Genomic DNA, 12,252 nt, shown 5'->3' on the forward strand with positions numbered 1-12,252 from the left:
CAGAGCAATCACACTCAGAGATTATACATTCTATACTGTAACAGACAAGAGCAAATCACACATAACAGACAAGAGCAATCACACATAAGTATACATTCTATACTGTAACAGACAAGAGCAATCACACACAGAGATTATACATTCTATACTGTAACAGACAAGAGCAATCACACATAGAGAGTATACATTCTATACTGTAACAGACAAGAGCAATCACACACAAAGAGTATACATTCTATACTGTAACAGACAAGAGCAATCACACACAGAGAGTATACATTCTATACTGTAACAGACAAGAGCAATCACACACAGAGAGTATACATTCTATACTGTAACAGACAAGAGCAATCACACAGAGAGTATACATTCTATACTGTAACAGACAAGAGCAATCACACACAAAGAGTATACATTCTATACTGTAACAGACAAGAGCAATCACACACAAAGAGTATACATTCTATACTGTAACAGACAAGAGCAATCACACACAAAGAGTATACATTCTATACTGTAACAGACAAGAGCAATCACACACAAAGAGTATACATTCTATACTGTAACAGACAAGAGCAATCACATAGAGAGTATACATTCTATACTGTAACAGACAAGAGCAATACACATAGAGAGTATACATTCTATACTGTAACAGACAAGAGCAATCACACTGTATGACAGGTGTAGGTGCAACATTTAGGTTAGGTTCCAACATGTATGTGTGCGGCTGTTGTCATTGGGTCATACCTGTTGGGGCGTTTGCAGGGTGAGGTGCTGGACTGGGCTGAGGCAGAGGAGCTGGTGCTGAGGGTGCTGTCTGGACTGCTGAGGGAACATACTCTCTCCATACTCACTGTGCTCTGACACGCCTCACACTCAGCACTGCCCTTACACCTGGGGGGAGGGAAAGAGAAACAGAAAGGGGGAGAGAAAGAGAAAGGGAGGGGGAGAGAAAGAGAAACAGAAAGGGGAGAGAAAGAGAAACAGAAAGGGGGAGAGAAAGAGAAAAGGGGGAGGGGAGAGAAAGAGAAACAGAAAGAGAAAGAGAAACAGAAAGGGAGAGAGAAAGAGAAACAGAAAGGGGGAGAGAAAGAGAAACAGAAAGGGAGAGAGAAAGAGAAACAGAAAGGGAGAGAGAAAGAGAAACAGAAAGGGAGAGAGAAAGAGAAACAGAAAGGGAGAGAGAAAGAGAAACAGAAAGGGAGAGAGAAAGAGAAACAGAAAGGGGGAGAGAAAGAGAAACAGAAAGGGGGAGAGAAAGAGAAACAGAAAGGGGGAGAGAAAGAGAAACAGAGGGGGAGAGAAAGAGAAACAGAAAGAGAAAGAGAAACAGAAAGGGAGAGAGAAAGAGAAACAGAAAGGGGAGAGAAAGAGAAACAGAAAGGGAGAGAGAAAGAGAAACAGAAAGAGAAAGGGAGGGAGAGAGAAAGAGAAACAGAAAGGGAGAGAAAGAGAAACAGAAAGGGGAGAGAAAGAGAAACAGAAAGGGGGAGAGAAAGAGAAACAGAAAGGGGGAGAGAAAGAGAAACAGAAAGGGGAGAGAAAGAGAAACAGAAAGGGAGAGAGAAAGAGAAACAGAAAGGGAGAGAGAAAGAGAAACAGAAAGGAGAGAGAAAGAGAAACAGAAAGGGGGAGAGAAAGAGAAACAGAAAGGGGGAGAGAAAGAGAAACAGAAAGGGGGAGAGAAAGAGAAACAGAAGGGGGAGAGAAAGAGAAACAGAAAGAGAAAGAGAAACAGAAAGAGAAAGAGAAACAGAAAGGGGGAGAGAAAGAGAAACAGAAAGGGGGAGAGAAAGAGAAACAGAAAGGGGGAGAGAAAGAGAAACAGAAAGGGGGAGAGAAAGAGAAACAGAAAGAGGGAGAGAAAGAGAAAGAAAAAGTGACTTCAATATTTGAAGAGACTGATTGTGGACTGTAGTGGATATTTGAAGAGACTGATTGTGGACTGTAGTGGATATTTGAAGAGACTGATTGTGGACTGTAGTGGATATTTGAAGAGACTGATTGTGGACTGTAGTGGATATTTGAAGAGACTGATTGTGGACTGTAGTGGATATTTGAAGAGACTGATTGTGGACTGTAGTGGATATTTGAAGAGACTGATTGTGGACTGTAGTGGATATTTGAAGAGACTGATTGTGGACTGTAGTGGATATTTGAAGAGACTGATTGTGGACTGTAGTGGATATTTGAAGAGACTGATTGTGGACTGTAGTGGATATGTATGCACACATGACTGTAAGTCGCTTTGGATAAAAGCGTCTGCTAAATGGCATATATTATTATTATTATATTATTATATTTGAAGAGACTGATTGTGGACTGTAGTGGATATTTGAAGAGACTGATTGTGGACTGTAGTGGATATTTGAAGAGACTGATTGTGGACTGTAGTGGATATTTGAAGAGACTGATTGTGGACTGTGGTGGATATTTGAAGAGACTGATTGTGAAGGAGCTTGATAGTTACTTACTGCCCCAGTGAGTGTCTCCGTGTTCTCTCTTCCTCCTCCTCCTCTTCCTCATCACTGCTGATACTAATGACAGTAACAGTGGGGCTGGCCAGATCAGACATCACCATGGCCTGCCGCTGCTTATAAGAGACAGACTGCTCCTCAGAGTCTGAACCTGCCTTACAGCAGCGAGGCTCCTCCACCTGCTCCGGTTCAGGTTCCAGCTGTGCAGCTCGCCCCGCCTCTGGGAATCTATCCTCTGGGACATTCCTCGTGGTGTCGGCCATCTTTGGGGACTGGCATGCTGAGTTTTGGGTGTTGGTGTTGTAGGTGAAATTGCTGCCTCTAGGGAGAAATAAATGACAGGAAGGTTTTTTTAATGATCAGATTGTGTGTGTGTGTGTGTGTGTGTGTGTGTGTGTGTGTGTGTGTGTGTGTGTGTGTGTGTGTGTGTGTGTGTGTGTGTGTGTGTGTGTGTGTGTGTGTGTGTGTGTGTGTGTGTGTGTGTGTGTGTTTACCTGTTAAAGCAGGGCTTGTTTCTCTTGTTTGCAGAGGGCTGTGGCCACACCACGTGTGCGATGCCTATGCTGATTGGCTGGTGGGCAGACATGGTCATCTGGTTGGTTAAGAACGGCTGATGGTGGTGGGGCATCATAGAGCTGTATTGGTTGCCATGGGGACGCACCTTCCTGCAAATGACAATACGGGGTAACGAGCCAAAGGTTATTATCTATATTAGAGACTTAACTGACTGATCTCACTCGCCTGCTTCAAAGGAGAGGCATGTGACTCATTCTCCATCAGTTTGCAAGACAGCCATCACACTGTGTCCTATATTCTCAGAGAAGTCCTTGTCAAGGGTAGAGCATAGCAACAAAACAGACTGACAGACAATGCAGTTTCAAAAAATTCATTTGGAGCTTCCCTATTGGCTCCCTACGGAGAAAAAAAAATGAATGAGTTACTGACGGTCGCTAAAGAGCACAGACAGTCAACAGCTGACAGACAGCACTCACCCCCATTCTCCCAGTCTCTGTGGGCCTGCCACAGTGTCAGACGCCATGGTGGCTGGTGGGGGCGCCATTGAAGTCACCTGCTGCCAGGCGGGCACCAGGATCTGCTGGGGGCGGTTAGACCAGGTCTGCTGCAAGGAGAGGAACACCGTTTCCATGGTTTCTATAGCTATCTAAACTTATTCATTCCGTGGTATAAAGGGGCAGGTAGCCTAGTGGTTAGAGCGTTAGGCCAGTAACTGAAAGATTGCTGGATCGAATCCCGAGGTGACAAGGTAAAAATCTGTAGTTCTGCCCCTGAGCAAGGCAGTTAACCCACTGTTCCCCGGGTGCCGGAGACATGGATGACGATTAAGGCAGCCCCTCACATCTCTGATTCAGAGGGGTTGGGTTAAGTTGAATGTATTCAACTGAAATTCAACATTTCAGTTGAATACATTCAAAACATCCCCAGCACAAATGCATCCAGGCTGTGTCTTGCTGATTCTCCTTCACTGTCAGTTTCTCTGTTGGTCTGAATCACTCAATCACAGCGAGCCCGAATACTATAGACTCTCTCCCGCTCCCCCCTCTTCTCGTTACCTGTGTGATGAGCCCAGGTCTGATCTGTAGGGGCTGGATGGAGGGAGCTTGGGTGACCAGAGGCACAGCAGTCTCCATGCGTGCGGAGAAGCCCTGAGGCTTGGCCGTGTTAGTGGGGATTCCTGGAGGACCGGAAAGGGAAACATGTGTTCCACAGTAAGTCCAAGTCAGTAGATTTTGCTATAGAGGTGGATGGAAAGGAGGGAGAAAGAGGGGGGGCGAGAGAAGAGAGGAGGGGGGGAGAAAGAGAGAAGAGAGGAGAGGGGGAGAAAGAGAGAAGAGAGGAGGGGAGGAGAAAGAGAGAAGAAAGGGGGAGGAGAAAGAGAGAGGAGAGGGGGGGAGAAAGAGAGAAGAGAGGAGGGGGAGAGAGAGAAAGAGGGGGAGAAGAGAGAAGAGAGGAAAGAGAGAAGAGAGGGGAGAAAGAGAAAGAGAGAAAGAGAGAGGAGGGGGAGAAGAAAGAGAGAGAGAGGGGGAGGGGAGAGGGAAAAGAGAGAAGAGAGGAGGGGGAGAAAGAGAGAAGAGAGAGGGGGAGAAAGAGAGAAGAGGGGGAGGGGGAGAGAGGGGAGAGAGAAGAGGGGGAGAAAGAGAGAAGAGAGGGGGGGGGGAGAAGAGAGAGGGGGAGAAGAGAGGAAGGAGGGGGAGAAAGAGAGAAGAGAGGAGGGGGAGAGAAAAGAGAAGAGAGGAGGGGGAGGAGAAAGAGAGAAGAGAGGAGGGGGAGAAAGAGAGAAAGAGAGAAAGAGAGGAGAGGAGAAAGAGAGAAGAGAGGGGGAGGAGGGGGAGGGGGGAGAAAGAGAGAAAGAGAGGGGGAGAGAAAGGGAGAAGAGAAAGGGGGGGAGGAGAAAGAGAGAGGAGGGGGAGGAGAAAGAGAGAAGAGAGGAGGGGGGGAGGGAGAAAGAGAGAGGGGGAGGAGAAAGAGAGAAGAGAGGAGGGGGAGGAGAAAGAGAGAAGAGAGGAGGGGGAGGAGAAAGAGAAGAGAGAGGGGGAGGAGAAAGGAGAAGGGGGAGAAGGAGGAGAAGATTAAGAAGTCATACCCTGCATCGTTGGGGGGCACAGGATGAGTGCCTGTTGAAATGAGTCGCTGCAGCCAAACTGGCCATTTCCTGTTTGGAGCGGTATCCCAGGGTGCATCACTGAGGGGGCAGAGGGGGCTAAAGCCTGAAGACAAGACAGAGACATGAGCCCCGGACATCTACTACAGAAACTAATGGGTTAGATCAACACAGAGAAACTAATGAGATCAACCCCGGACATCTACTACAGAAACTAATGGGTTAGATCAACACAGAGACATGAGCCCCGGACATCTACTACAGACACTAATGGGTTAGATCAACACAGAGACATGAGCCCCGGACATCTACTACAGAAACTAATGGGTTAGATCAACACAGAGACATGAGCCCCCGGACATCTACTACAGAAACTAATGGGTTAGATCAACACAGAGACATGAGCCCCCGGACATCTACTACAGAAACTAATGGGTTAGATCAACACAGAGACATGAGCCCCCGGACATCTACTACAGAAACTAATGGGTTAGATCAACACAGAGACATGAGCCCCGGACATCTACTACAGACACTAATGGGTTAGATCAACACAGAGACATGAGCCCCGGACATCTACTACAGACACTAATGGGTTAGATCAACACAGAGACATGAGCCCCCGGACATCTACTACAGACACTAATGGGTTAGATCAACACAGAGACATGAGCCCCGGACATCTACTACAGACACTAATGGGTTAGATCAACACAGAGACATGAGCCCCGGACATCTACTACAGACACTAATGGGTTAGATCAACACAGAGACATGAGCCCCGGACATCTACTACAGAAACTAATGGGTTAGATCAACACAGAGACATGAGCCCCGGACATCTACTACAGAAACTAATGGGTTAGATCAACACAGAGACATGAGCCCCGGACATCTACTACAGAAACTAATGGGTTAGATCAACACAGAGACATGAGCCCCCGGACATCTACTACAGACACTAATGGGTTAGATCAACACAGAGACATGAGCCCCGGACATCTACTACAGACACTAATGGGTTAGATCAACACAGAGACATGAGCCCCGGACATCTACTACAGAAACTAATGGGTTAGATCAACACAGAGACATACAGACACTAAGATCAACACAGAGACATGAGCCCCGGACATCTACTACAGAAACTAATGGGTTAGATCAACACAGAGACATGAGCCCCCGGACATCTACTACAGACACTAATGGGTTAGATCAACACAGAGACATGAGCCCCCGGACATCTACTACAGACACTAATGGGTTAGATCAACACAGAGACATGAGCCCCCGGACATCTACTACAGACACTAATGGGTTAGATCAACACAGAGACATGAGCCCCGGACATCTACTACAGACACTAATGGGTTAGATCAACACAGAGACATGAGCCCCGGACATCTACTACAGACACTAATGGGTTAGATCAACACAGAGACATGAGCCCCACTAATGGGTTAGATCAACACAGAGACATCTACATCTACTACAGACACTAATGGGTTAGATCAACACAGAGACATGAGCCCCGGACATCTACTACAGAAACTAATGGGTTAGATCAACACAGAGACATGAGCCCCGGACATCTACTACAGACACTAATGGGTTAGATCAACACAGAGACATGAGCCCCGGACATCTACTACAGACACTAATGGGTTAGATCAACACAGAGACATGAGCCCCGGACATCTACTACAGACACTAATGGGTTAGATCAACACAGAGACATGAGCCCCGGACATCTACTACAGACACTAATGGGTTAGATCAACACAGAGACATGAGCCCCGGACATCTACTACAGACACTAATGGGTTAGATCAACACAGAGACATGAGCCCCCGGACATCTACTACAGAAACTAATGGGTTAGATCAACACAGAGACATGAGCCCCGGACATCTACTACAGAAACTAATGGGTTAGATCAACACAGAGACATGAGCCCCGGACATCTACTACAGAAACTAATGGGTTAGATCAACACAGAGATCATACAGACACTAATGGGTTAGATCAACACAGAGACAGCCCCCGGACATCTACTACAGAAACTAATGGGTTAGATCAACACAGAGACATGAGCCCCCGGACATCTACTACAGAAACTAATGGGTTAGATCAACACAGAGACATGAGCCCCCGGACATCTACTACAGACACTAATGGGTTAGATCAACACAGAGACATGAGCCCCGGACATCTACTACAGACACTAATGGGTTAGATCAACACAGAGACATGAGCCCCCGGACATCTACTACAGAAACTAATGGGTTAGATCAACACAGAGACATGAGCCCCCGGACATCTACTACAGAAACTAATGGGTTAGATCAACACAGAGACATGAGCCCCGGACATCTACTACAGAAACTAATGGGTTAGATCAACACAGAGACATGAGCCCCGGACATCTACTACAGACACTAATGGGTTAGATCAACACAGAGACTAATGGGTTAGATCAACCCAGAGACATCTACTACAGACACTAATGGGTTAGATCAACACAGAGACATGAGCCCCCGGACATCTACTACAGACACTAATGGGTTAGATCAACACAGAGACATGAGCCCCGGACATCTACTACAGACACTAATGGGTTAGATCAACACAGAGACATGAGCCCCGGACATCTACTACAGAAACTAATGGGTTAGATCAACACAGAGACATGAGCCCCGGACATCTACTACAGAAACTAATGGGTTAGATCAACACAGAGACATGAGCCCCCGGACATCTACTACAGACACTAATGGGTTAGATCAACACAGAGACATGAGCCCCGGACATCTACTACAGAAACTAATGGGTTAGATCAACACAGAGACATGAGCCCCCGGACATCTACTACAGAAACTAATGGGTTAGATCAACACAGAGACATGAGCCCCGGACATCTACTACAGAAACTAATGGGTTAGATCAACACAGAGACATGAGCCCCGGACCCCAGGACATCTACTACAGAAACTAATGGGTTAATGGGATCAACACAGAGACATGAGCCCCCGGACATCTACTACAGAAACTAATGGGTTAGATCAACACAGAGACATGAGATCAACACAGAGACCCCGGACATCTACTACAGACACTAATGGGTTAGATCAACACAGAGACATGAGCCCCGGACATCTACTACAGACACTAATGGGTTAGATCAACACAGAGACATGAGCCCCGGACATCTACTACAGAAACTAATGGGTTAGATCAACACAGACTACAGACATGGGTTAGATCAACACCATGAGCCCCCGGACATCTACTACAGACACTAATGGGTTAGATCAACACAGAGACATGAGCCCCCGGACATCTACTACAGAAACTAATGGGTTAGATCAACACAGAGACATGAGCCCCCGGACATCTACTACAGACACTAATGGGTTAGATCAACACAGAGACATGAGCCCCGGACATCTACTACAGACACTAATGGGTTAGATCAACACAGAGACATGAGCCCCCGGACATCTACTACAGAAACTAATGGGTTAGATCAACACAGAGACATGAGCCCCCGGACATCTACTACAGAAACTAATGGGTTAGATCAACACAGAGACATGAGCCCCCGGACATCTACTACAGACACTAATGGGTTAGATCAACACAGAGACATGAGCCCCCGGACATCTACTACAGACACTAATGGGTTAGATCAACACAGAGACATGAGCCCCCGGACATCTACTACAGAAACTAATGGGTTAGATCAACACAGAGACATGAGCCCCCGGACATCTACTACAGACACTAATGGGTTAGATCAACACAGAGACATGAGCCCCCGGACATCTACTACAGACACTAATGGGTTAGATCAACACAGAGACATGAGCCCCCGGACATCTACTACAGACACTAATGGGTTAGATCAACACAGAGACATGAGCCCCCGGACATCTACTACAGAAACTAATGGGTTCGATCAACACAGACAGTCTATCAACAGGGATTTCATCAGCACAACATAAGGGGAATTGTGCCTCAATAACTATTTTCATAAAGAAAGTGTTTCTGAGAAGAAAATAAGGAAAAAATACCAGAACTTTGACTCTCCATAATTAAAAACCTCCTAATGTAATAAGTCTGACAGATTCCAACATATAATCCACATTAGCCTCACATCCCCAGTAGATGGCGACCTGCCTGTCTGGAGTCTGAGCCAAACAGCAGTACCGTATGCACCAAGAATAGAGTAAGAGTACAGATCTAGGATCTGTCCATATAATCATATTATTAAATCATTTAAAAGGCAAAACTGATCCAAGATCAGCAGTCCTTCTCCGACACTTTATGAATAAACAAAGAACAGAGCAGGAGCATGTGGTTCAGAGGTCACTGCTCTGACCTCTTGTACCCGGCCTACAATATTGAATCCAGGGAATTAGAGCAGGGCTGAATCCAACATGATCAAAGGTCTGGAAAGTCCAATAAAAAAAGTAGACACAGAACAGGGAGCCCCCCCCCATTACACATGACAGTCAACACAAAGCATTCTGAGAGGTGAATACTGGGAGATCTGGTGCATTTTCCCACCAAATACTTCCTGGAACTGGAACCAATCAAAGTTCACCTACATCAGAGCGGATGTGTTTTACACACACAAGGCTTTCCTAGAGACCACCCATTCTGTGTCCCCCCCAGGGGTAAATACTGAACACAAATGCACTAGAATGAAGGATGTGTCCATATATCAACTTGATTCAATTGGGCTTGTGGTATATGAGGTTCAGACGCCATCACCTTCACATTGTACCAACAGTTGATATGAGAATGGACTTCTAATGTATTGACAAAGATGGACATGTATTTCCAGAAAAAGCGATAAAGCCCCATGTCATCCCTCCGACCATCTGGAGGTCTGGGTCAGGGAAAACACGCCTTGGTCTAGCTGTTTCTCAAATGAAGACTTGTCTGATAAAACTGTCTCCATTCAAATCTAATATGAAGTCTAACAGCTCTAGCAGTGGTACATTGTCATATAGCCGTCTATTCATATAAACGGAAATGTTTCCCTCCATGTGACGGCTACTGTATTGATGTGGTGAAGCTACTTACTTGGTTGTGAATGGTGGCCATCTTGCTGAAGGGCCCGGTCAGGTTAACTGTGGTGGTGGTGGTGGTCACCGGTCTGATGAAGGGGGCTTTGTTCCCGGTTGAGCGTGTCGTAAGGACCGGGACGAGAGCGGGTAACGTCCATGATGTGGAAACACGATTTGACACTGATGGAGAGGAAAGGAGGGGGGTTGGAGTTATTTTCATCACAGTACAGCAGGCCCCAGCTATTCTTTATGCTTGTCCTCCTTTTACAAATAACTAAATGTTTCATCATGTCTCTTCTCTACGAAAAGGTCAACCCGCCTGAAAGACAGTGGGGGAAACTCACTGGTTGCTATGGGGGAAGTCGAGCAGGTGTTGCATGGACATAAAGGAGTGGCTGAGCGCCTCAGTGGGGGCGATCCTCTTCTCCGCATCGATCCACAACATCCTCTTCAGCAGGCCTACAAACTCTCTTCGGTCCACCTTCTCTGCCAACAGGTCACTACCTTCCAGATTCATCACCAAGTTGACCTGGGAGAGAGAGGCAGGTCAGGGTCATCTGTTATCTTTCCCAGTGTTTGTGTCCATTTCATCTGGAGCCTCAGGAAGTTTTAAACCAGCTTTACAAGTCAAGGGAGACTTGGTTAAGGGACAAACAGTATAAACAGTCACTATGCTGGAATAATCCTTTCCTAAATGAAAAATACCAGACATTTTGCAGAAGTTTATCAAATGTGAAAACATCAAACCAACCATTGTGATAAGTGGAACGATGAGGCATTTTCATATCTACAGCATTCTACATCCACCGTCTCTACACATCGTCGTCATCCCCCCGTCTCTCGTCGCCATCCCCCGTCTCTACGTCGCCATCCCCCCGTCTCTACGTCTACACCATCCCCCCCCGCCCACGTCATCCCCCTCTACGTCACATCTACGTCGCCCCGTCATCCCCCCCCGCCTCTACGTCATCCCCCCCGCCTCTCGTCATCCCCCCCGCTCTACGTCATCCCCCCGCCTCTCGTCATCCCCCCCGCCTCCGTCATCCCCCCGCCTCTACGTCATCCCCCCCGCCTCTGCGTCATCCCCCCCGCCTCTACGTCATCCCCCCGCCTCACGTCACCCCCCCCGCCTCTACGTCACCCCCCGCCTCTACGTAATTGCCCCCCAACTCAAAAAACATCAGCAGGGAAATGTTCAACCCATGATCTCATTATCAGGGAATTTCCAGCTGTGGTTTTCTGAGGCTTTACTTTCAAGCCTTAAGTGTTGGGTGCTGAACCTTAGCATATGACTAGAGATGTGAGAATGGGGTTTTCCAGCAATGAGATGTGCGTACATGTTCTAGCTTTTCAGTCAAACAGCTGAAGGTGAACTTCTCTCTCTCAGATCGGCCCCTGTCATCTAACCATCTGACCATGGGCTTCCTGAGTAGAGACTCATCAACACGGTCTAGTTAGAACAGCTGAAGGTGTCCACATCCTGTGGAACAAGACTTGCGTGCGCCATGTCATCCAAACAGTTGAAGATGTACTTCCCTTGCTTCAGCGATTTCATCCCGTCTGGTCTCATGCTCATCAGTCGACTGGAGAGAGACAGGGGGAGAAAAGAGAAGCCTTGAGACAGGGGGAGAAAGAGAGAGCGCGAGACAGGGGGAGAAAGAGAGAGAGCGACGGGGAGAGAAGAGAGAGACGGGGAGAGAAAGAGAGAGAGAGACGGGGAGAGAAAGAGAGAGAGAGACGGGGAGAGAAAGAGAGAGAGAGACGGGGAGAGAAAGAGAGAGAGAGACGGGGAGAGAAAGAGAGAGAGAGACGGGGAGAGAAAGAGAGAGAGACGGGAGAGAGAGAGAGAGAGAGACGGGGAGGGAGAGAGAGAGAGAGACGGGGAGGGAGAGAGAAAGAGAGAGACAGGGAGAGAAAGAGAAAGAGAGAGACAGGGAGAGAGAGAGAAAGAGAGAGACAGGGAGAGAAAGAGAGAGACAGGGAGAGAAAGAGAGAGACAGGGAGAGAAAGAGAGAGACAGGGAGAGAAAGAGAGAGACAGGGAGAGAAAGAGAGAGACAGGGAGAGAAAGAGAGAGA

General features: G+C 47.3%; 1 pseudogene; it reads right to left on the reverse strand.

The window, feature by feature from the left end:
- Positions 1-667: 667 nt before the first annotated feature.
- Positions 668-11,758, reverse strand: LOC124030178 (annotated as a pseudogene).
- Between the last annotated feature and the right edge of the window lie 494 nt (positions 11,759-12,252).

This window comes from Oncorhynchus gorbuscha, unplaced genomic scaffold (genome assembly GCF_021184085.1).
Source record: "Oncorhynchus gorbuscha isolate QuinsamMale2020 ecotype Even-year unplaced genomic scaffold, OgorEven_v1.0 Un_scaffold_9688, whole genome shotgun sequence".
In the NCBI taxonomy this organism is placed as follows: domain Eukaryota; kingdom Metazoa; phylum Chordata; class Actinopteri; order Salmoniformes; family Salmonidae; genus Oncorhynchus; species Oncorhynchus gorbuscha.